The following is a 23,973-nucleotide window of genomic DNA, read 5'->3' on the forward strand; positions in this document are numbered from 1 at the left end:
ATAATTGAATAAAATAGCTAATAACATTATTTCTATATTAAATTAATATGGTACATTATTTCCATTATACTTAAAATGTATTTTATATCAAATATGCATATTTTCGTTTTACATAAATCACCCATGTAAATATATTTTACTATCATTATCATAATACAAATTAATTGTAACCAAATATCAAACAATATTCGTAACCCGAAGGTAATTGTATAAAAAAAAAATAGATTGTATGCTCTTTTCAAATGGACGTTTTATAAAATGGGATCATACCATAAAAAAATTAAATTAGTTATAGTATGTTATAATTTCATAAATCAATAGCTGCATAGTATATGCATTGATGCATCCTGTTTTCAATTGTCAATAAGCTGTTATGTTATATAGAAAAAATTAACACAGTATAGATAGGGCGGGTATAAACCTACTTTTCGGTTAGGTATGATAATACATATTCCGTTAAAAACTCTTTATCCTGTTGGCTGTTGTGATAATAATAATATTTTATCTACCTAGTAATCTAAATTTTAAACTTTATTTAGCTTATGTTATTATGCAATAATAATAACGAATGCAATACTTTAAGTGGCGTATTATATCACTTATTATGGTAATAATATTATAATAATGCATTACGACTGGTAAAAAATATAATGAGTTTGTTAAAATGAGTTAGGGAGTGATTAAAGAACGAACTGCACGACATTATCATAATATACACGTGACAAAATGTGTATGTTGCGTGTGTGTGTTTTACCTATAGCATCTGCACGGTGTAAGTCCATGTAATATGCGATCCTGGTCTGAGATTAAATATCTTCGTTAAAACTTGCCTGACAACCCGTTTGGTGTCAAATTAGTTTACAGCTGCTGTGGCTACCCGAAAGCCCTTCCATCACATGCACCACACAATCAAAGTTTTGGAAAACCTCCGATTTGATAATCGACTCGTTTGGCCATGTATGTTATACGCACTGCACACTGCACAGGTCCTTCCACGATTTGAGAATACGTTTATTTTCGATTTGTTTAGTACCATAGCTGAAAAAGCAGACCGATAAATTAGAAAATCGACAACTTCCGTGGAAAAACCGCGGCATAATTATTATCATCGTGTTACCAGTTGCGTCTAATATTAATGAGTTATTATTATCTATCGTTATAATGTACTATAATTTAAGTAGGTACGCTCGGTGCTACTCGCAAATAATGCGTACAAACAATAACAAATAATATTAGGTATATGTTCGATTGCGTAAGGCACTATATTATAATGCCATTAAAATTTATAGATATATATTACAGAAGGGATAGTGACGGGCTCAAACGTATTTTAGGTATAATATTATTATTAGACGCACTCTACTTGATGGTATATTATAATAATATAATATGATGCTCATAAATGCACCTGGCGCCCTCGTTAAATGTATATGATATGTCGATGGTCGTTGTTCATCACTGTCGTCATCGTCGTGGGTACGGTGCCAGAGTATTGCAAATTAATAGAGTATTAGAGCGTGGTGACTGCGCATATATAAGAGACGCATCACGTTTATTTGACGGTCGGACATCCAAACTACATTTAAATATGTCAAATTTTCGACGTATGATATTATGGCGTACCGTGATTCATGGAATTATTGTACCACGGCGGCGTTATAAAGACTGTTGTGTGTGACACCATGTGGACGCGTATAATATCTAGGTTTATCTTCTAGGTGGGCCGAATTGAAGTTAAAAGAAAAATGGAAATTAGATGTCAAAATAATATATACCTATATATATGTATATCACAAACCCTGGGTTTTTATATGATTACGAACACATTCGATGTAGTTCGAATTGTATTAATAATCGTAAATTATTTCATGAACTTTTAAAAGCACTTAATTCGATTTTTGAAAATTAATTTTGCTAAAATGTGTAATCTAGTTTGGAATTATGGCTATTATTCGCCACTACACGTGCAGCATTAAAATATATTTTTGACCATTGTGGTTTACGAATTCAAATTTCTGTATATAATTTATTATAGCATAATAATTATATCTAAGTCTTAGATTATAAGATCTACGTTTCTGCCGTGGCATACCGCGTAATTCAATAAATAATAATACTACCTACGTCTGTATTGGTATAAGTTTCCATGTGGTTTCGTTTTGGTTTTTTTTTCATCCATTGATTTTGGTTCGGCCTATCATTGACCGTCGTCGCCAACATATCTATCGAGTATTTTGCACACTACTTTTAGAAAACGTGGCTAGCTTTAATTCACCAGCGTACACCGCACACAGTATATGATAATATATATATACGCCATATACTGCTATTATACCTACGTTCCTATAATGACCCGCACGGTCCTACACTTGTATTGGCATAGCAATAAAAACGTATCTACCTAAGTGGTGCTTAAACAGTTAAATGGGTAAACCGATTCAGCCCCAGCTAAAATCAGCTCGATGAGGTCCTGGTGTGAAAACCAAACTTTAAGCAAATTATTATTATTAAATTATTTAAAGACCTAAAAGAGGACCTGTTTTTATATGTTTGATCCTACGCATGGTCTCTCATATTGATTCATATACCTTAATATATGACTACGTTTCACCAGAAATATAAACTCTAGACAGGTAATATTGCTGAAACCATTTCTGCAAAGTCAGGAGAAAACGAAGCCGAAGAAAAACTTCGATTAATTGCTATTTTAATGTGAAATCGATAAGTTTTGGATTTTCAAAAATTCAACCACATTGCTATTATACTTGTAATTTTTGGTGTAGAATTTTCCTAACGTTACTAATTACTTATTCTACGCCAAAATTGAATTCAGTAATTAGTAGGTATAATTACTATGTCAACTGAAAATCAAGACACGCACACAGCTGTCTATGATTAGATCTCTGATGTAATACGCATAAATTATAATTATATAATGGTTGGTGAAATCATATATAATGGTTGGTGAAATCATATATAATGTAAAAATAATACCTACACGTTGAGACTATTATTTCCAAGTCCCTCAGCAAGGTTTTATTTGATATTAATCATTTTAAAAGTTGGAAATACATATTTTTATGAAATATTCATAAGTAATTATTATTAATAATTACTTATGAATATTTGTTTTGTTTTATTTGTATTCGAGTTGTATTAAAAATAAAAATTGTATTTATTTTAGTTGAGAAATGATATTAAGGAATTATTAATTAATAAATATTACCTAATTAGTAATTACTAATAAATTACATTATTTATAATATAATTTAAAAACAAATTATCTATTTTTTTTATCTAGATAAATGTATGTGTATTATTATCGTTATCTAGATAAAAAAAAAATTATGTTATATTTTATATTATCTAGATAAATTTTGAACAAATTATCTGTAATGTTATCCAAATGATTTTTTGGTTATCTTTTCCCAACACTGCTCATAAGTAGTTATTTTAATAGTAGAAGAAAAATATTAAAGATATGACGTATGCTCGTTTTTTTTTTTCATAGGTGTAGTTAAAATGTTGGTACAATTAGATATTTGAATGACGAATTATGATTTTAGTTTAAGTGTTATAATTTAAACATTGTATTGTGGGTACCCACTTGAAACTATTAATGTACCTATATATTATTTTGCTGTATACACACAATGACATTTTGAAATGCAATTTTTTTGGAAAAAAATACTGTAATCTATTTTACGTATAGTGTACTATTGTCTAATAGTAAAATAAATTATCTTAACAGCAGTATGATCATAAAATATTCTTAGTAATATTGTCTTAATGATGGCAGATTAACACATAAATTACAGAGACTGGGTGTCACTTGTCCGCTTTTTTTTAATAGTATTTTGGTGTTCGTTATTAATAGTACATAAAATAGAAAACGATATTGAATAATTCTTTATAAACGTTTATTATTTGTAATCAAAGCAATTTCGTGTAGGTACAATACATAGGTAATCACTTTTTTATAGAAATTACAATTTACATTTTCATATATGAACATATTATACATATATAACATATATATATATACATAACAATTTACAATAATTATTTAATCTGCAGTAAGTGTACTACAGCACAACATACGCGTAAATAATTTTTTCGTGCGGGATTCGTACCAAATTGTTGTTCGGCGTCTTTGCCGTTTTACCTTTTTCCCAGTTATCTCCACACAAGTGACTGGTGGCACGTCCACGTCGACTTGGTCCTGCTGGATTCCGGACTCGGTCGTTCGACCACTCGAACAGGATGGCACATCGTTTTCATTTTCCACGAACGTCACCGCAATATTCGGCATGGAATGATTCACAGCCACGACGACGTTAAATTCTGCACGGCCGGGGCAGCCCGCGTCTTCTAAATCCACGGATAGACTTGACGAATACATTTGATGTGGTGCCGTTTTTTCAGTGGTTTCCGGGTCCACTGAACTTTCAATGGCCGAACTCTGACGTGGCTAGTCCAGCTCGTGAGCGAACAGTGCCAAGTCTTGCACGCAAGCCGCGACCAGTAGCCGTAATATCAACCCCGTGATTCGGTCAACCAAATCGGACGATACCTTTTTCTATGCCTCGATCGCCGCTCTGCTGCGACGTTACTGTAATGCAGCGCTTTCAAGCGCTTCGCGGCCATTGCACCGTAATATTTAGCTCGGATCGATAAATCCTCGTTCGAATCTACGGCGGGCCGAGTTGCTGAAATCGGCAAAGGCGTGACGTATATGCCTGGCGTCTACGTCGTACCTTTTTTCCGACGACAACCGGGTCTACAATTTTAATAGACGTATAATTCCGCAAGTCCCGCTCACGAGCAGCAAGTGACAAGTCCAGCACACAGGCCGCGACCAGCTTCCGGAATATCGATGCTGTGATTTGGTCCACCAAATCCGACGAAACATTTTTCTCCGCCTCGATCGTCACTGCTGCAATGTTGCCGTAATGCAGCGCTTTCAATCGCTTGGATAGCACCATAGTATTTTGCACGGCTCGTGCAGGTACTGACCAACACAGACTGGTTCGATGTAGACATAATATCTGTTTTGAGGGACGAAGGTAAGTTACAAACTGTGCAAAATAATTACGAAATAATTACTCGTAAATACTGGAGTATACAAGGTGATTTACCAAGCATGCTTACCCCCCATATTTTTTTCTTTTTAACGGCAATTGAAGTTTATATTTATGACATTGGCCTTTGGTTTTGGAAGCAAAAAAAAATTTGCAAACATGTCGTTATCAGTTTTAGTCTTATCTCCTTATTATTGTAGACGTTCGACAGAGTGAATCTATTCTGTATTCCTGTATGTTGAGTTTCTTAAAATACGAATCAAATTTTTCTTTGGTCAACAGACATATACAATGTTTGGATATGGTGTGTAAAATATGATATAGCAAAGCGTATCAAAGAGCTGCCTCCATATCCAACAAGTTCATTAATGTTTAACGATATTTTAAATTAGGGTAACAATTTAAAAATGCACTTGATCACTTATTAAATATATTATATTATAAATTAAACATATTTTCAAATGTTTCATACACATGTATGCCATGGATTCATTTCGGACCAATAATCATATTTTGATATTTTATATCGAATGTTTAATTATACATAACAATATCAAAATATAATAAATATCAAAAATTGATAAATATTAAATACAATTATAATCTTCATCAACTACACATAAAAAAAAATGTAAAATCACAAATGCATTCTATTACGTAAGAAAGACAGTCATCTGATTTTGTAATCAATAGTTATTTTTGGAATTTTTTTCTTTTTTTTTTCTTTAACATAAGTATCTACTACAAACGATAATTCAAAATTTTACGAGTGGTTTATATATTATACGTTTATACTGATACAGGTTTCGAATAATAATTTAATAAAATGCAAGTTAGCGTTCAGCTTAACGTCATTGTATGTTTTACGAATTTGAAAATATAATAACATTAATCTCATAGAACATAATTAGTTAGACAGTACATTGTTAACATTTTTCCATTTCGTACAAAAGTAATTTTTATAAAAACCAATATGATAATATTTAATATTCTAGGCAGGTTATAGTACGTATCGAATATTTACTGTTATTACGTTGCTGTTGAAGTTTCAATAACGAAATATTGTGTTCGTAATTTTGTTTTGTTACAACGCTGGGAATAATAAATAAACTTGTAATAATATATAACATAAGTTAGGTACGATGAAAACTGACAATTTTTACGAGACTGTAGTTATAACGATGCTTTAAATTGTATACTTTTGATGGCGTATAGTATAATATAAAATAGATTCAAAGATAAATACGTTTCGATCTCTCGACACGAGAAACCTAAAGTAATTGTATTGCTGTCAGTTCGAAGAATTGTTTATTAACATTTTCCTTGCGACGAAACAAAATTGACGTGTAGAACGTAAAAAGTAACACGAGGTAAAAAAATAAAAAAATGGAACTACCTATATATTATGAGTACAATATATTGTGTCAATGAAATAAATATTCAAGGACTTACTAATAAGGCTGCACATTGCGTACATAGGTGTATCGATCGTTTATAAATTAATGTCATTTGCGAAATCGTAACAATATCGTGTCGGTTGGTAGGTATATAATATCATATTAGTATTTTGAATTTTGAAATTGCAGTACACAACCCACTGCAACTACTTCTGTACACTGTAACTACCTACAACATCAGTCGTCGTAACGGTCAGGATTTATTTTCATTTGTTTTCAATAACGAACAATTATTAATCTGAAACGAATGGGATACATTATTATTGTCTTTATTGTTTGCAGCTCGCCTCGATATTTAATATTATAGACTTTGAGGTGCGTATTCCGACCGAGCTCGTTTGACCGTGGCCGGAACGTACGACGCACGATGCGCCCACACGGCCGTAATAATTATTATACTATCATTATTACCGTGTCACGGTCAGGTTTTTTAATGGTCAAAAAATGAAATCGGAATGCCGCCCGTATTGTGTGTGCTTACTGTGTAAAATAATAATAATAATAATATCGTGTACGGAGATTGGATATATTTTGACCGCGTGTCTATACGTCAAGTTAAAACACCATTATTGTAATATTATTACTTACTTGAGAGTTGAGTGGTGACGATACGTCCACGCAGAGGATTTTAATCTGTAATACTACACCAGTTTCGAAAACGGACAATAACGTTTTTTAAGTAAAAAAATTATCATCTCGTCAAATATGACATGAGTGAGTCTCTTTATCGAATCGACTCGAATGGACTATCCGGCGTATAAATAATAATAATAATAATAATAATTAATAACAATACGTATACGTTTATATAAAGCCACAAAAACTATTACAAACGACCTTTACACGCATGTGAAAATTGAATTCGATATTTGAAAGTGCGTCTATACTGCATGGCGCTTTTGACGCGAAGCTGCAGTGGTAGAAGGTCGAGCTAGTAAAATTATTTTATCCAGTAAATAAAATGTCCACTCCTAAGCTTAAAGTTCCAGATGCGATATTTGTCGATAAACAATTATTTTTAATAGTATTTGATTCGAATCGACAGGGTTTTTTGGATATAATAGGTATATTATAATATGTATAAACAAAAATGTTTATAGATTTATTATTTTATTATTTTTGATCGAATAAACAAACATAAAATATAGTAATATTATGATAGCACGTATTTTGTGTGGAGTTAATCGTACGAACACACCTGTCTACTTTTAATTAGAATACAAAACAGCAACATTTTACATTATTTGAATCACATAATATTGTTATAGTTCCAAGTTATGTGGTGTGTAGCAACGGAACACTATAATATGCAGCTCGATACGGAAATGTCACAGCCCGAGAAAACTTTTCATAATACCAACTCGTTTTGTATTGTAATAATTTATAGGTGTACTGTGTTAATATTTATGCTTTGTTTTATATGCATAACGTTGAGTGCACGAATACCTATAAAATATTATAAAGAATTTTAAGTCAAATAATACTAATATAAAGCTTAAGGCTCCGGCCGTGTTCAAAAGGGTTATCCGATTGATTTTCTTTTACAGCCATTAAAGTTATTTAATAATAAAATTTAGTTTAAGATTTATAATTTAATTTTAGAGCCATACCAATATTTTTTTAGGGATCAATAAAATAATATTATATAACGAGTATAGTCTTTTGAAATGTTTAAATACCATACTCGCAGACTTGGGTAGTATTCTGAATACTGTATTTGAAATAATTTTGTTTTAAGTATTTAATACGGTATTTTGAATACTTTTTACAAGTATTCTGTGTACAGTATACGGAATACTTTTTTTCTTATATAGATATACTCTTATATATTACTTATTATTACTTATTAATTATATTAATTTTAATATAATTTATAACTAATAGATAGAAGTGAATTATCGAGATTATAACAATGTTCATTTATAAACACAGAATTAAAAAATAATATTTTTGATATTGAAATCTTAATCTGCTGAAAAAAAGTATTCGAAAAATATTTTAAATACTTTTAAAAAGTATTTTACCCAAGTCTGCAATATTCGTATACTTTTTATGTATTCCAGAAGTATTTAGTATTTTGCACTTTTAAGAATTTAACAATCAAGCACAAGAAAAAAGTGTATATGGTATATCTAAATACATTTCTGAAAAAAACTCATTTTTTATTATAATGATGTGTGCACGGGTATTTTGAAAACACATATTTTTTTTTTAAACCATTTTGAACACATTTTGAATGTACTCAAAATGTCCTGAATATAATTATTTTTCCGGAATACTTCGCATACAGTAGGTACTCAGCACTGGGCCGGAGATACCATAGAGTGGGTCGCGGTAGTAAACGACTATGCGAATAATAATTTTATCACCGGTCGGTAGTCTCCGCGCGTTATCAGACCTGTGGCGAAACCTTTTTGAAGCGATCGCGATTAGAACTGTTTTACGGTTTCATTATCTCGGAATAGACGCCCCGGAAGGACGTAAAAGCGACGATTTCAAAAGACAACACAACGTTGCCGACTTTTATCGCACTTGGCGCAAATGACCGGTGAAATTTTTTTTCGTTCGTTTTTTTACTCTGCGCTGCAACTCATCGATGACGTACAGCGTTTTTACGTTTATATATTTTATTTATTGTATTTTACGATCGAACCTCTACTATTTACGCCATGCGCATATATATATATCGTTATTATTATATACATGACGATATATATTATATTACTCGGGAAACGGGGCTCTTCTCGCTGCAGGGATCCATCCTGTTTTTCTTTTTACGACCGATCGGTTTGGCCGGAAGCTGCAGAAGCGACGGCCGCCTCTAGATTACGCGCTATACCGTTATATTGAGGAGCTCCCAGGGATCTCAGCCAACCGTAGTTTTTCCGGACACTATATAGACGAATATAGTGTCGTAAAATACACGTCCGATGCACGATGACCGCCGGGAAACGTCGTTCACAAACGACCTCGACCGTTTCGGGCAAGATCCGGAGAGACGTTGCATTTGCACGCATTATATTATTATTATATACAGTTATTATTATTTGTGCGGAAAAACGCTCAAAGGCCGGCGGCAGTGTCGGAGACCACTAGCTATTTTGTATACACAGTCCTCGCCGCCGTCGTCGTCGTCAATCCCACCGCACGCACGCCTCCTTTTTATTATATCGGCTCACACGAACCGAACATCTATACCGAAGAAAATCTCCAATGATAAACGTTTGTGTGTGTGTGTGTGTGTGTGTGTGTGTGTGTGTGTGTCTGCGTGCGTGTGTGCGTGCGTGTGGTCCTCCGTCTTACATTCATCGCGTTGTTTTTATAGAAGGCGCGCGCAAACCGTTTACGCAAAAAACACGAGAAACACCGGAAACCACGTTACACGGATCTCGTGGACGCGACGCACAATAGACCTACCTACAGTCCAGCGCCTCAAACCAGGCTTTACAACACCCCCGGATTATAACGTCATTATAATATAATAATATATTATATTATATAGGACAAGTACATACTATAAATGTTCCCGATGTTATATATTATAATATTATATAATTGCAGCGACTCGAGTTGTGCAGCATTCGTATCTCGTTTGCGTAAATGGATTTACAATATTACCCTGTGCCATACCTACAATGATACTGCACACGGCATAGGTACTTACGTCCGCATCATGGTCCGCTGTATCCGGAATTCCGTACCGGCAACGTTTATCATTTATCAATCGTACGACCGTCGACGTGTGCATGATATATTATGCGAGCCCTTTTTTGCAGGCATTTGTACCGTACAATATCTACACCGGGTCTACCCGACCTTTTAAACGTCACGCGCAGGTGGTCAAAAAATGTTAGATATTTGTATAGGTACCGGGTACTCGTTTGTCGAGAGTGGCCATCTCGACGATGACGACCGCGATATTAAATAATAAGTAGGTATAATATTATACAATAGGTGTATAATAATAATAGGTATATCATTGTATTGTGCGCGTGTGTCTTATAATATTATTAATATTATAGTATTATATATTGTTGTGTTTTACGCGCTATAAATAGATCTTCACACGCCTGTAAATGACGATCGATTTGGACCAGGTCTTCGTGGGTGAGGAGAAAAATACGTACGGCGCATAAATCAGCTGCGGGCCCGATTCTTTAAGGTTTTACGCGTCTCCGTTTTATATCGTCCATAAATACAAACGTAAATAAGTTAAAAACTTACCGCCTGACGAGTTTCCAAAGCAATCGCATAAAACACTACGCATGTCCGACGACTTCAACTGTTATGGCCGCAGCATCGCTTATTATTTACCGACATTTAATAGTCGTAGAAAAATATTAATACAGTATTTTTATCTTTTACAATCGTCCCGAGTGCTATTGCCCCTAAATCCTTCTTTCGAAATTCTTATTGCAGTCGAAAGAGCTGGTTTATACGGTTCGTGAGCATAATAATATTATTAGTTGTAGTTTATATTTTTGTATCTACGACTATTCTACTGGGATTATTGTTGTACATTTTGTAATTTAAGTATTTAAATCTTAATAGTTGTGACGTATTCTCCTCTTATAATAGTTACTATAGTAACTTACAATCTAGTGGATACGTGTTTCGTGTCGTTTCGAATAGCTTAGTAAGTTTGTTAAGACTCGAGTGCACCCTTTTCTTCATCTCTCAAGTCTTAATAAACTTACAGGGATAACATCCAAGTTTCATACTGTTTGTATTTCCGAAAAAAATGTGCTCGTGAATTATTGTGGCCATCATGTTTGTTTACAGGTGATAAAATATAGTTTTAATATCAACGGTTCTCCTTGGTGACACGGTTTTATGAACGTATGCATTTTTTTGTTTTTCATCACATAATCGTTTGTAAGATAAGGGTGTATAAGGTGTTGTTATTGTTATATAGTGAAAATAATTAAGAGAGTGTAAAATATTATAAATTAAAATCATTTCAATAAGCATTACTTTCGGGCTCACACGAATTTTGAAGAACAATATTCATAACCAAGGATACCTTATGTGCTAAAAAGTAAAAAGCACTCAAATATGCGCATACATATTCATTAAAAAACATCAAAATATGCAAGAAAATGCCTTCCAAGCTCATAACAGACTAAAAATTTAGAAACTGTAATATTATTCACAACTCACAAGGCATGAGTTGGAATTGACGGATATGATAGGACTAAATATTAATCAATAATAGCTTTAATATTATAATCAAAATATACCAAGGTCCAGGATACATTTTCTGAAAAAGTAATAAATCAGAAAATATTAAGTGACTCTCTAACTAACGAGCTAAGTTAATGGATCTTCCAAAAAAAAAAAAAAAAGTATCGACAATAATTTTAAAATAACAAATAATGGAAATCTAATTAATTAAAAACAATATAATGTATACTGTGCTCATATTTTTAAATGATAATTACACTAAAATAATCAAACAATTTTCTAGCTTTTCACTAAACTTACAATTCATGCTAGAATCTATAATGAATAAAATTGATAGTTTTTGTTTCGAACTACTCAACTTAAGGTGTAATAAATTGTGTTTATGGGTAATACAAAGCTCGGACGTACAGTTTTTAAACACCAATAAGATTAATATAATGACGTAAATGGTAAATGGCACCATATATTTTTTGTTGATATCGTATACTTTTATAAGGGTTTTTTAAAAAAAATGTATTATGTAATGATCTTATTATACGTATAAATATGTACGTGTTTTTTTTTTTGTATGAGGGTTTGAAACCGTACCAATATTGTATTTATTTGTATTTCCTTTTTATAATGGTGTTGAATAATTTTTTATTACAGTATTTCAAATAATTTGGTCTGTAGAATCGTTCAAAGGCTTCAAATAGATTACAGTCGTAAATTAAAGTATATTATTTATAAAAATTAAATATCTATAACTATTTTAGTTATTTGTATTATAACATTCACAAAATTGTGAATCATCAAATATTTAGGTACCATTATTGAATAATATATTATTTTATAATAATAATAACTGTAAAAACTATCTGCTACTTAAAATCCTGCTTTCAGCTTGTATAATACAAATGAGACACATGTGTATCAGCTTCGGAAAAACCCATACAATCCGCGATAGGTTTTTATAATATTTTTATATAGGTATATTTTACGAAATAGGGAGGGTTTGATTTTTCATTGATCTGTTATATATTTATAATAAATATGTTCAAATTAAAATGTCGCAATAGTATTCAAATCGTGTCACTCGCAGATGAATCGGTTTCCAGTTTTAACAATCGACAGTACACAAGGCCTACCTATAGTCCATTCCATGTGTACATGTCGAGTGCATATTGTTGTTATTATTTATTATTATTATACGTGATGAGATTTGTAATTACTCAAACGTTTACAAAAGCAAACGAGAGTTCTACAACGGTTAGCCCAAAATGAATATCGTTTGACGAGTGCTATACAGTCGGCCCCTCTGAAAAAGCACCCTCTAAAAACAATAAGGGTTGTCTGACACGTTTGGAACGTACATGTGTGTTGTACATACATAAATATTTTATATTGAAAAATCATTTTTTTCAGAACCAGATCCATATCGAGAGGGCTATAATATATATTAAACTACGTATTCGGGTGAATCGAATGCCCTAAATATTATACAGTATACACTATACATATTATTATATATGAACAATAAGAATACTTATTGCATAATCTAAATTGTAATATTACAATATTTTTAAATAGTCTAACGGGTCGTATAGGTATTGAATGGTTGTTAAAACAAAATCAGTTCAATGGACAATTGAGTAACAGCCGTTTCAATTAAACTTTTCTTATAACAAATGAGTATTACATTTATACATCAGTTAAAATATTCGCACTTTATTCGTAACTAAATCCGACTTAAATCTAGTACATAATGTATTATACTATTATGATTAACTATAATTTATTTTTCAAAACATCGAAATACCAAATCTAATAAAAAAAAGTCAATTTATACCACAGCTTATATTGTCTTTCATGAATGATTAAGCTTCAGTTGTTAATATAAAAGTTTTGAATTTCCACAGTGGCAAAATAATAAGATAATAATATGATTTCAATTTGTTTGCAATTTTGCATGCTATATAGTATAATACTTATTACTTAGTTTTGTTTCTATAATTTATTTCGTAAACCCGAACGTAAATGATAATATTATTATCAAGTGATTGTAAAATAATATTTATTGAACGGTGTTTTTTTTATTTCTTCTTTGTATCGACCGTTAAAACACATAATGTATATTAAATTATAATTATTAATATCATAGTTCACGACGAGTTCCATGAACTGAAACAGTGAATGTGTTGAATTTGCCAATATAGGTACCGAGTATACCTACGATGACGAGAGAGGTGTCGGATATTGATGCATCAACGGGGATCCGGTGAATTCAACGCCAGAAGTGTAAACGGACATTTGTAATTTATTCATTGTGTGTACCATGAAATAATAATTTCCGATAACATTGCGTCCTGTGCAATTAAATCTGAAAGAGGGAATCATTTTGGCTCCCTCGCCTATCGTGAATCATTGATTATCATTTGGATTCAATCTACTTAACCGAACCGGAAGCCTAGTTGCTTTGGCTTACTCTTCTGTCGGGCTGCGTAAAAGGAATTACATTTCCTAATCCACTCCATGTCTTCCCTAGGAAAATTCGGTTAAAAATTGATGTCAGGTTTTGTAACAACAGTTTATATACCACCAATACGAAGACGTATAACTTTGAGAGTATTTATTACATTACAACTTATTTTATTTTAAATTTAAGTACATAACTATAATATTATATTATTTACTTTTACAATTTAGACAATTCTATGAATTTAGTATATATAGGTATATTATTATATACATTTTATCAGGTAGCTAAATTTGAAATTATGAAATTATAAACGAAAATGTATAAATAATGTGACACACAACAATATTTAAATATATATTCTATTTTTTACTAAATTACTCATAAGACAAAGTATTATGTTGATTGTAGGTAAATATTGATATTTTTATTATTAGTATAAATTTAAAAATAGTCGTATAATATCATACCTTAATTCTAAAAATAGAGGTACTAATTAATATTGTGATAAATAACTAAAACATATGTTTTAAGAGCTTAGGTGTAGGATATGTAAATCTAAATAATTGTGTTAAAAGGTGTATAATTGGAAAACATAATATCAAGCCAAAATATTATCATAACCAAACAATATTACAAAAGCCATATTTATGCAAATCCTGAGAAGGTAACATAATATGCTCGGAATAGCATACCAAAAGTATTCTCATGGGGTCTTCCACTATAAAACGTATTTTATAATTAAATGAGAAAATCTACGTGCGTGTTTAAGTTTTTAACATTGAAATAGTAACTAAGAGTGCTGCATTTAAATTTATTTTAGATCTATTACTTTGCAGTAATAATAAAACTAATAACCTAACGATTAAACGTTATAATTTATACAATTTTTTGTTTTAAAATATTTAGTTACAATGTTTTACAGTTTATGAGTAAAACATCACAAATGTCGTCAATTTATATGTTTGGACATTTTGTTGAATTAGATGATCGAATTAATTATATAATATAATATGACATAAAGTTATATAATTATCCAAATAGATAATTGAATTAGATAAAGTTGTAGAATGTGAAGTTTGCATAAATAATTTAAGTAAGTAGAATAATTTATTTTATATGAACTTGTGTAAGCCAAATTAAAGATTGTTATTTTATTATAATTTCAAAAAACGGTTTTCGGTTTTTTTTATTACTACTGTAGATATTAAACTACTAACGACTATTTTAACGTAACATTATAAAAATATACAATATTTCAGTGTTCGTATCTAAATATATATTATATATTGATAAATATATTCACTATAAATGGAAGGTTAATCTTTGTTCGTGTACACACTATAGGATTAAGTTAGAAATTTCTGATATCTATTTTTATCAGAATCTATATAGTTGTATATTAGTTCTCATTTATAATTATACAATTGTTAGGATAAAAACAATTTTAGTTTAAATAATTTAAAATAATATATATTAAATATATTATTAATATTTTTTAAATTTCATCTAAATAATTAACATCTTATTAATACATTATATTTTTATATTTTTAATTTGAGTACAATGTACAAAACTAAAATAAATTAATATATTTGTTGTTATTCTTAATGCAATTTGGTTATCATATACCTAATGTATGAATCGTTATGTGTAATACTGTAACATGTAATTCAAAAATTATAAATTAATTTCATTCAACCTTCTAAATGTTAGTACATATAATATGGTATAAACTCGTTTCGCTCTCGTCTGTAAAATACAATTTTAAATTGGTAAATTAAAAAAAAAAAATCTATGATTTAATAATAGGTACACATAGGTATTATCCATAGATTACATAAGTACTTGCAGTATACATTATAGATTTTATAATTCTTGACCTAACTCTAATTTTATCAAGTCAGTTGAAATGTACGTTTGAAAAATGAGGAGAATAATAATATGAACTATGACTTGTAAAAATGTTTTATCTTAATGAAATTCACCTCTGTATAATCATAAAAGATATTTTCCAGCAACGGTAATTTACAATACGGCTACCACAAACGAATAATATATTATACACGTGCCCATGGCATTGATTTTTTTCTCCCGTTTGACTAGGCTGACCCTCTTGATTGTCCAGAATGATTCTTTGAAATCATCGTGTATAATTTTTTTATTCAACCTAAGTGTATTATTATTTGAATACTACAACAACTCTAGTCACTTGTAATGATGGGTAGAACTTAGATAACACGTTTTTTTTTTTAATAATAATAATTGTATGCTTTGTACCATTATCAAATTTAAATTATTTATTGAAAGGAAAATAATAATATGTTAAAGAGTTTAAGAATTCGAATTCCTTTAAAACAAAATGCCTACGAGTCTTTTAATATTAGTTATTTAAATCTAAAAAAAAAAAAAAAAATAAAATGATTTTATCAATTGTATAATAGCTACCTACCTAAGACATTTACTTTGTTGACGTACTATTTTTTCAATTTATTACATTACATTGTCAACCAATATACTTGAGTGAATTATTGCAACAATATATTATGGTATCACTTCCTTGTACTGCAGTAACCTATACCTAAACATCAATATTGATCATATACTCATTGATTGGATGAAAAATAGGTCCTAACTTATTATTTCGAATTTGCGTTCAAGATTAAATTTATGTTCTTCACATTCAACTGTTCACATGACCTTATGCATTTATTTTTTAGTGGCTAGTCGTCATCGCATTTATGATTACTATTTTCAGTAAATCCATTAGCGTTTTCCGCCTATAATTAGATTATAGGTAGGCACCCCCATCAGAGTACCACTGATTCCACATAAGATCATTATCCTTCCAACATCTGAACCACACTATCTTTAATAATATACACATAACCATGCCATCCAATATATATGATAATGTCTCTAAATATAATAAGCTATTAACCCAATTTCCACATCTGTTGTTACTCACTGTAGTTGTGTATACAATTTAAGTACCTATATTGTTCATTTGTTGTTTCAATGAACTTTTGAATAATGCCCGTCAGTGTTCAAGCATAAATATACGTTTAATTAATTCATTAAGATAACAGTTCAAAACACAGGTTGTTTCAATATTTTTAAACCATTATATGTTTCAAAATCAATAAACATCTTATTGAACACTATATAGATGCAATCATAATAAATAAGTACATATTGTTTTAATTTAATGGTTTTTATTGAAATTATATAAAATATATCACATATTTTTTTTTGGTGATAAATTATAATTAATATAATAATTACCTATCATTGTTATTTTTGTTTGGTTCGAATTAAAAATATAAAAATCAAGTATAAAGGTATAATATCTATATTATTTTATGGCTATCGGATGGACTCAAAAATAGTTTATAATATATGCTATTTCAATGTTATAAACATACAATGCTTTGTTCGTAAGACATAATATTATGTTCATACTGATTCATTATTTCGAAATATTAATATATCATGACATGGAAAAAATGAAATACAAAATAATAATATGAATTTAAATCATAAATATAAATTGTATTTCTTGAACATCATCGTTGTTGTTGGCTGAAGCTTAGCTCAGGTTACATACCTCTGGAAAATATAAAAATATACCTAATATATAAGATAGGGCCATAGGCATTTGGAAGAAGTGTTCGCATAATATTTATTGATCTCGCACTTTCAAAACTGTGGCATGCATCGTTCGTCCAGCAGCGGCGTCGAGCTGATAAATTAGTAAAATTATTCTTATACATTACGTGTATGTAGGTAAGTATTTTTATATAATATACGTATTAACAAAAAGTAATTACTTATAATAAAATATTACTATTTAAATAAATATGTATTACACGTTAAAATATAAAGTTACTATTATTCATATACCTAAGTTTGCCACATAAATACAGTAGGTATATGGGTTTTGTTTATTTTTCTTTGTCACGTGATATCCCTTATTGCTATATGGTTTCATCTTTTATACGCACAATCGGATACGGAAACGCATGCATATTTGGTGACTGAGCACACGGCTCTACGGGACGATAGCATGTGCATATATATATATATATATATAACCGTCTCGGTCGTTTGTCATCAATCACGTGGTCTAATCGCGTCGTCGGAGACGGTGACGAGAAGGCAACCAAGGAGGGAAAACAGAAGAAAAAATAAAAACGCTGGCTCATTGCTCTACGACATGGGAATGCTATGACGTTTTTCCGCGCCGGTCGATGTAGGCTTTTTCTATATTATAATATGATAAAATATAATCGGTAGGTATACCTACAGTACCGTACACGCTGTATACTCTGACCATGTACTACGCAGACAATAATAATACAAATATTATTATTGTTGGTTTTCTTTGGCCCTTTTGTCCGCTGACTTGAGTACTCCGCCGCCGGGATGACTATGGCGTACAATGCCTACAAGAAGGGAGAAACGCACGCGGGATCATTGTCGCCACCGCGTCCGAGTCATGACTTTCATATTGTTATGCTTAGGTACGTCATATCATACGGTTTCGAAGACGGCCGAATAACTATCGTATAATATAATAATTACTATTAAAATAATAAACTGCGTCTGGACGGACGGTTGCCACTCGAAACCGTCGGTGTTGAGATGTATCCTCGAAACTGTTAAGATTTTTCGGTGCAGTCGAAATCGTCCTCATGACGAGGTGAACGTAAAATAGCGTCCAATAGAGTTTTTACTGGCTGAGTCCTACATCTAAGTATGTAAGTATGCCATATAGTGAATGCATTCAAAGGAGGTGATATCAATTTCCGTAATTATATGTAATAACAACGTAATCGTTCGGACTCCCGGACATTTAGTTGTTTTTTATTATCGCTATGCATTGAGCATACGTCGGCAGGAAATAGTATTCATCAGTGGGAAAAATGAAAAAAACTTTTGTAAACCTTCATACCTAACCAAATAGTTCAAGAAATATTTAGAATTTTTTGTAAATGGATTTAAATATTATAATATGCATTAATACACGAAGCATAAAAACTATTTATACTTACCGCAGTTTAAAAAAAAAAACAAAAACAACAATACTGGGACGTTAATGAACATGGAAAGAACCTAAATCATTGTCTGACATTGGAAGCAGTAGCGTATATATATAGGTAGTCATTAAAACTAGAAGCAAAGAGTAAATCTGTGAAAAGAGTGGAAACAATGAACAGAAACGAAATCTCGTAGTAATCACAAGATTATGAAAACATCTCACTGTGAGCAAACCATTAATTTACGATTAAATGAAATACCACACGCCTTTTGTAAAATGTCTGTTCCCAGCATAATCTTCGTGTTTTTATTCATTAACGATATGATTATAATATTAATAAGTGCTATGATATTGGACATTATAGTATTGTATTTGATTTATCAATAATAATAATTGTATTATTTATTGATTTTAAAAATGAATATTTCCAAATTGAATTGTTTTTTGAATAGGTATAAAACTTACAAAGTTGGTGTTGTATAAAACTAAATATTTAATACGTAAAATTTAAAAAAACCTGTTATAATACATGAATTCCGTGGTTTATGGCCTCACTTTTTAGAAATTTGATATTATAAATCTGTTAAAACACAAAGTCTTAGGTTATTATTTATTATAATTTTCCACTTCATTAGACATCAAAAGATATTCGTGAAAGTATTTGTTTTAATTTCAGTAAAATATTGGTCATATTACTAGCAAGTTGGTATAACGATAGTGTACGTGTAATGGTCATTGTATTTATTTCGTAAGCCGATACAACATTATTATAAATAAAGCTATTTTAGTGTGTGCAAAGATTAACAATAAACCGATTACAAAATGGGAATGCAGTCGAAAATAATTGCGTTTCATTTAACATTATCAGTTACAAACAATATCCCTTTCTTTAAAATATCGTCGCAGACCAAAATGAATTATGACGTCTTATTGCGGATATATGGCATACCGTTTGTCATTAATTTTCGCGAGGTTCGTAGTCGTTTATTTCGACTGAACAAAATAATGCGAACAACTGCAAAATATAATATATTAATTCACGTCGGACACGGGGCAATGGTTTCAACAGACGATCGAGATAGAGACAATAATACACGTAGTATATTTTATTTGCGTGGTCCATTAATATAATATAATATAATATCATTATATTTTGTGCAATAAACGGCGTTCTATACCACAACGGGGTGACGACTGACGACGGGCTTAAATGTTTAACGTCACGTTATTACTATAATATTATTTTCTATAATAAAAACAAACACTCGGTTGGAAATTTCGTTGCAAGATTATCTTTTTGTCGGTGAATGACAAGTGTTGTACAACAGCATTGTATTATACCAAGTATAATGTAAAAACCTATTGATATTTCTTGAAAACAGTTGCACATACCTACCCGCTTCACGTTTATTGGGTTTATATTTTGTACAAACTATAATTATTAACGATGTGTCGGTGTATAGACAGTGGCGTAGCCAGGGGGGGGGGGGTTGGGGTATTTAAACCCCCCTCCTAATAAATATATTGTTTATAGGGTTCGGAACTGCTTGCAAATTATAAATTTGTCTTATGAAATAGTGAAATTGAATACAAAGTTTTAATTTGCATATTTGTGTATTTTAGATTCTGAGTGGAACGATGAATGTATTGATTTTACAATGATGTGTGTTTTTTTATTTTTTTATTTTTGTGTCTATCATCACGGTTTGGGGCAGTAAAACTGCTTCGATTTTCTTCAACAGTATCTTGTTTGATGGCATAGTGAATCTAAAGTAGTTTTCAAAAGCGCCGTGAAAAACAAAAGAAAAATTAAGGAAAAACGGGAATTTTTACACAAAATCTGTTTTCGAGAAAATTGATTTTGGTTTTTGTTGTAACTTTAAAACAAATGTCCGTAGACACATGAAATTTTCACTGGTTGTTTTTATTTCCATTTTCTATACATGATAAAATTTAAAAAAAATTTTGATTTGTTTTGAACTATTTAGGGACATTTTCAGTTTCCAATATTATTAGTTTATTTTTCTATGACTGTCAATAAAATTTTATTTGTTGGATAAAAAAGCTTGAAAATTTAATACAAGGCTCCTACTATATTGTTACAATGGCATTTGAAAAATATTAAAAATCCCTAGTCACAGTTTTTTTTTATCTGCATTTAAAGTTCAAAAATTGACAAAATATGTAAAAATCACGAATATTAGCAAATTATTTTGAGTTAAGAATTCGTAAAAAATTTTCTTTTTAAATCTAAGATTTGAAAATGTAATACAAGATTCCTCATAATATTGTCTACCTTTATAAAAAAAAAATGTCTACAAGAAAGTCAAATTAAATTTTTATGAGCGTTTGAAATTCATATTTTTACAACATTTGATATTCGCTCGATTTCTCATGTGACAATAGTCTTATTTTATTGTTATTACAAAAAAAAACGAATGACTGTAGATATTTGAAAATTTCACTGAATGTTTATATAAGCATTTTCTATACACCATAACATTTTTAAAATAAGTTGACTCTTTTTGAGCTGTTTACGGATATTCTCAGTTTTCAATTTTTTAATTTTTTTTTCTATAAATATCAATAAAGTTTTATCTGATGGGTCAAATGGTGTAAAAATTTAATTTAAGGCTCCTGATATATTGTTACAATAGTAGTTGAAAATTATTAAAAATACATAGGCAGAATTTTTTTAATAAGCATTTAAAGATCGAATTTTGACAACATTTATCAAATTTAAGATATAATAATTATTTTGTAGATAAAAATTCATAAAATGTTCAACCTTTATATCTAAGGATTGAAAATTTAAAACAAGATTCCACGTAAGTAGTTGATTCTGTTACTAAAGAATCTAAAAAATACATAAGCACAGTTTATTTTTATAGTCATTTTAAGTTAAAATTTGGACGAAATTACATATAAAAAAACCTAGAATAACTATTTTAGTTATTTTGTTATGATTATATAATATTATTCGTGGGTACTTGAAACTTCTAAAGTATACTATTATATATCTATGATAGTGTCACGGTTTGTTGCTGATGTATAACGCGTTATAAGTACCTAATGGATATAGTGATATTAATTTGGAATTTATTATAGATACCTATTATAGGTAAATTTTTTTTTTAATACTATAGATATAAGTATAATATATCTTATACCTAGATTCAGTCTCCGCTCAGAATCGTTTTTCTTATACAATGATATTCTATCATTGAATTCAAATTTAATACCATCCATTATACAGTGACCCACTTGTAACCTATACTATACAGCAGAGCGACATCCACTTGCCCACCTTTTTTTAACTTAAATGTACATACAATTGTCGAGAACAATTATATTTAGATAACATTGAAAAATATCTTAAAAAATATTATGTTTGGTTAGGTACAATAGGCGATAATTTTGAGATTTGGGGAGGCCGAAGCCTTTTATAATACCATACTATTATAAAATTGAATAAGCTTAATAAAATTAAGTTAATGTTTGGGAGGGGCGGAGGGCTGTTAAAGTTGTTGGTGGAGCTTGGCTACAGTTGGTCCTATGTTCGCATATGTAACATTTCATAAGTCTCTTTGTGACAAAACTGTGTTTAAACTATAATTGACATCTAGATTGTAGATTGTACGAATAAATGAACATCAGTAGATATAGGTACGTGTTCGTTTATCAAGATGTTCACATATTACATTATTCGTTATTACTTATTTATTTACCTAGTACCTATTGTATGCTAGTATTTTAAAAAATAAAGTTGTTATTTATTTATTCATCAGGTTTATATACCTACTTATTTTTTTTTAGTTTTTTATTACCAAAATTGCAATAGTTTTATGATTTTTTCAAAAATAATATAAACATGTTTCTAAATAGTACATATATTTAAGCATATTTTGAGAATTTTGACTGCATATTTCGATAATTTTTAGTGCAACAAGTCAAGTCCTGAACCCTAAATTTATTTATGTACGAAAACTGTAAAAACTTGGTTTTAATCTATACTTAAAACACCCCCCATTTCATAATCCTGGCTACGCCACTGTGTATAGACATATTAGTTATATACTCAGGTATATTATTAGAAGTTATGAACAAAAAAATATGAATACAATCAACATTAGATTGTGTATTTTTATTTGTTAAAATGAAATTTTTGGATTTATTTGGTGGGGGGGGGATTTTCAGTGCACTGTCGTACCAGGACGTCGGGTGGTGACCGAGCCTGCAGGGGTTCTCGACGTTCTCGTTGGTCCACTACGACGGCTTAGTGCACTACAGCGTACTGCCATCTACGGTCCAGCCGGCATTTTTCTCGATGGAGTGCAAGAGAAGGTGGTGCTCGACGGCGATGACTAATAGCATGCAGCAGCAGCAGCCAAAAGAGCAGGTTCGGGAGCGGGATCAGGAGCAGCAAGAGGACGAGTTTGTAAATTAGCCTTTTCCGGAGGATCACTGCATTCAGGGAAATGCTGCCCGCGTCTGTAAAAATTGGCATGTGTTCGTTCTGCCGGTCGGCCGAGTGGTTTGGACTAGAAAGCTTGGCTGCAAATCGAGGTATGCCATGTGTGACAGACCTCATGGGTGGACACTCTTGTGTCCGTAGCATAGACAATTTATGTGTCACATAGTTTATAAGACATCTTAAACTATGTCTTATAAGTGACATACAAATTGACTATGCATACGGACATTAGTTCATAAATACTGTATATACTTACGTATGTCGTCATTAAATTTGTTACT

This window comes from Acyrthosiphon pisum, chromosome A1 (genome assembly GCF_005508785.2).
Source record: "Acyrthosiphon pisum isolate AL4f chromosome A1, pea_aphid_22Mar2018_4r6ur, whole genome shotgun sequence".
Classification (NCBI taxonomy): Eukaryota; Metazoa; Arthropoda; class Insecta; order Hemiptera; family Aphididae; genus Acyrthosiphon; species Acyrthosiphon pisum.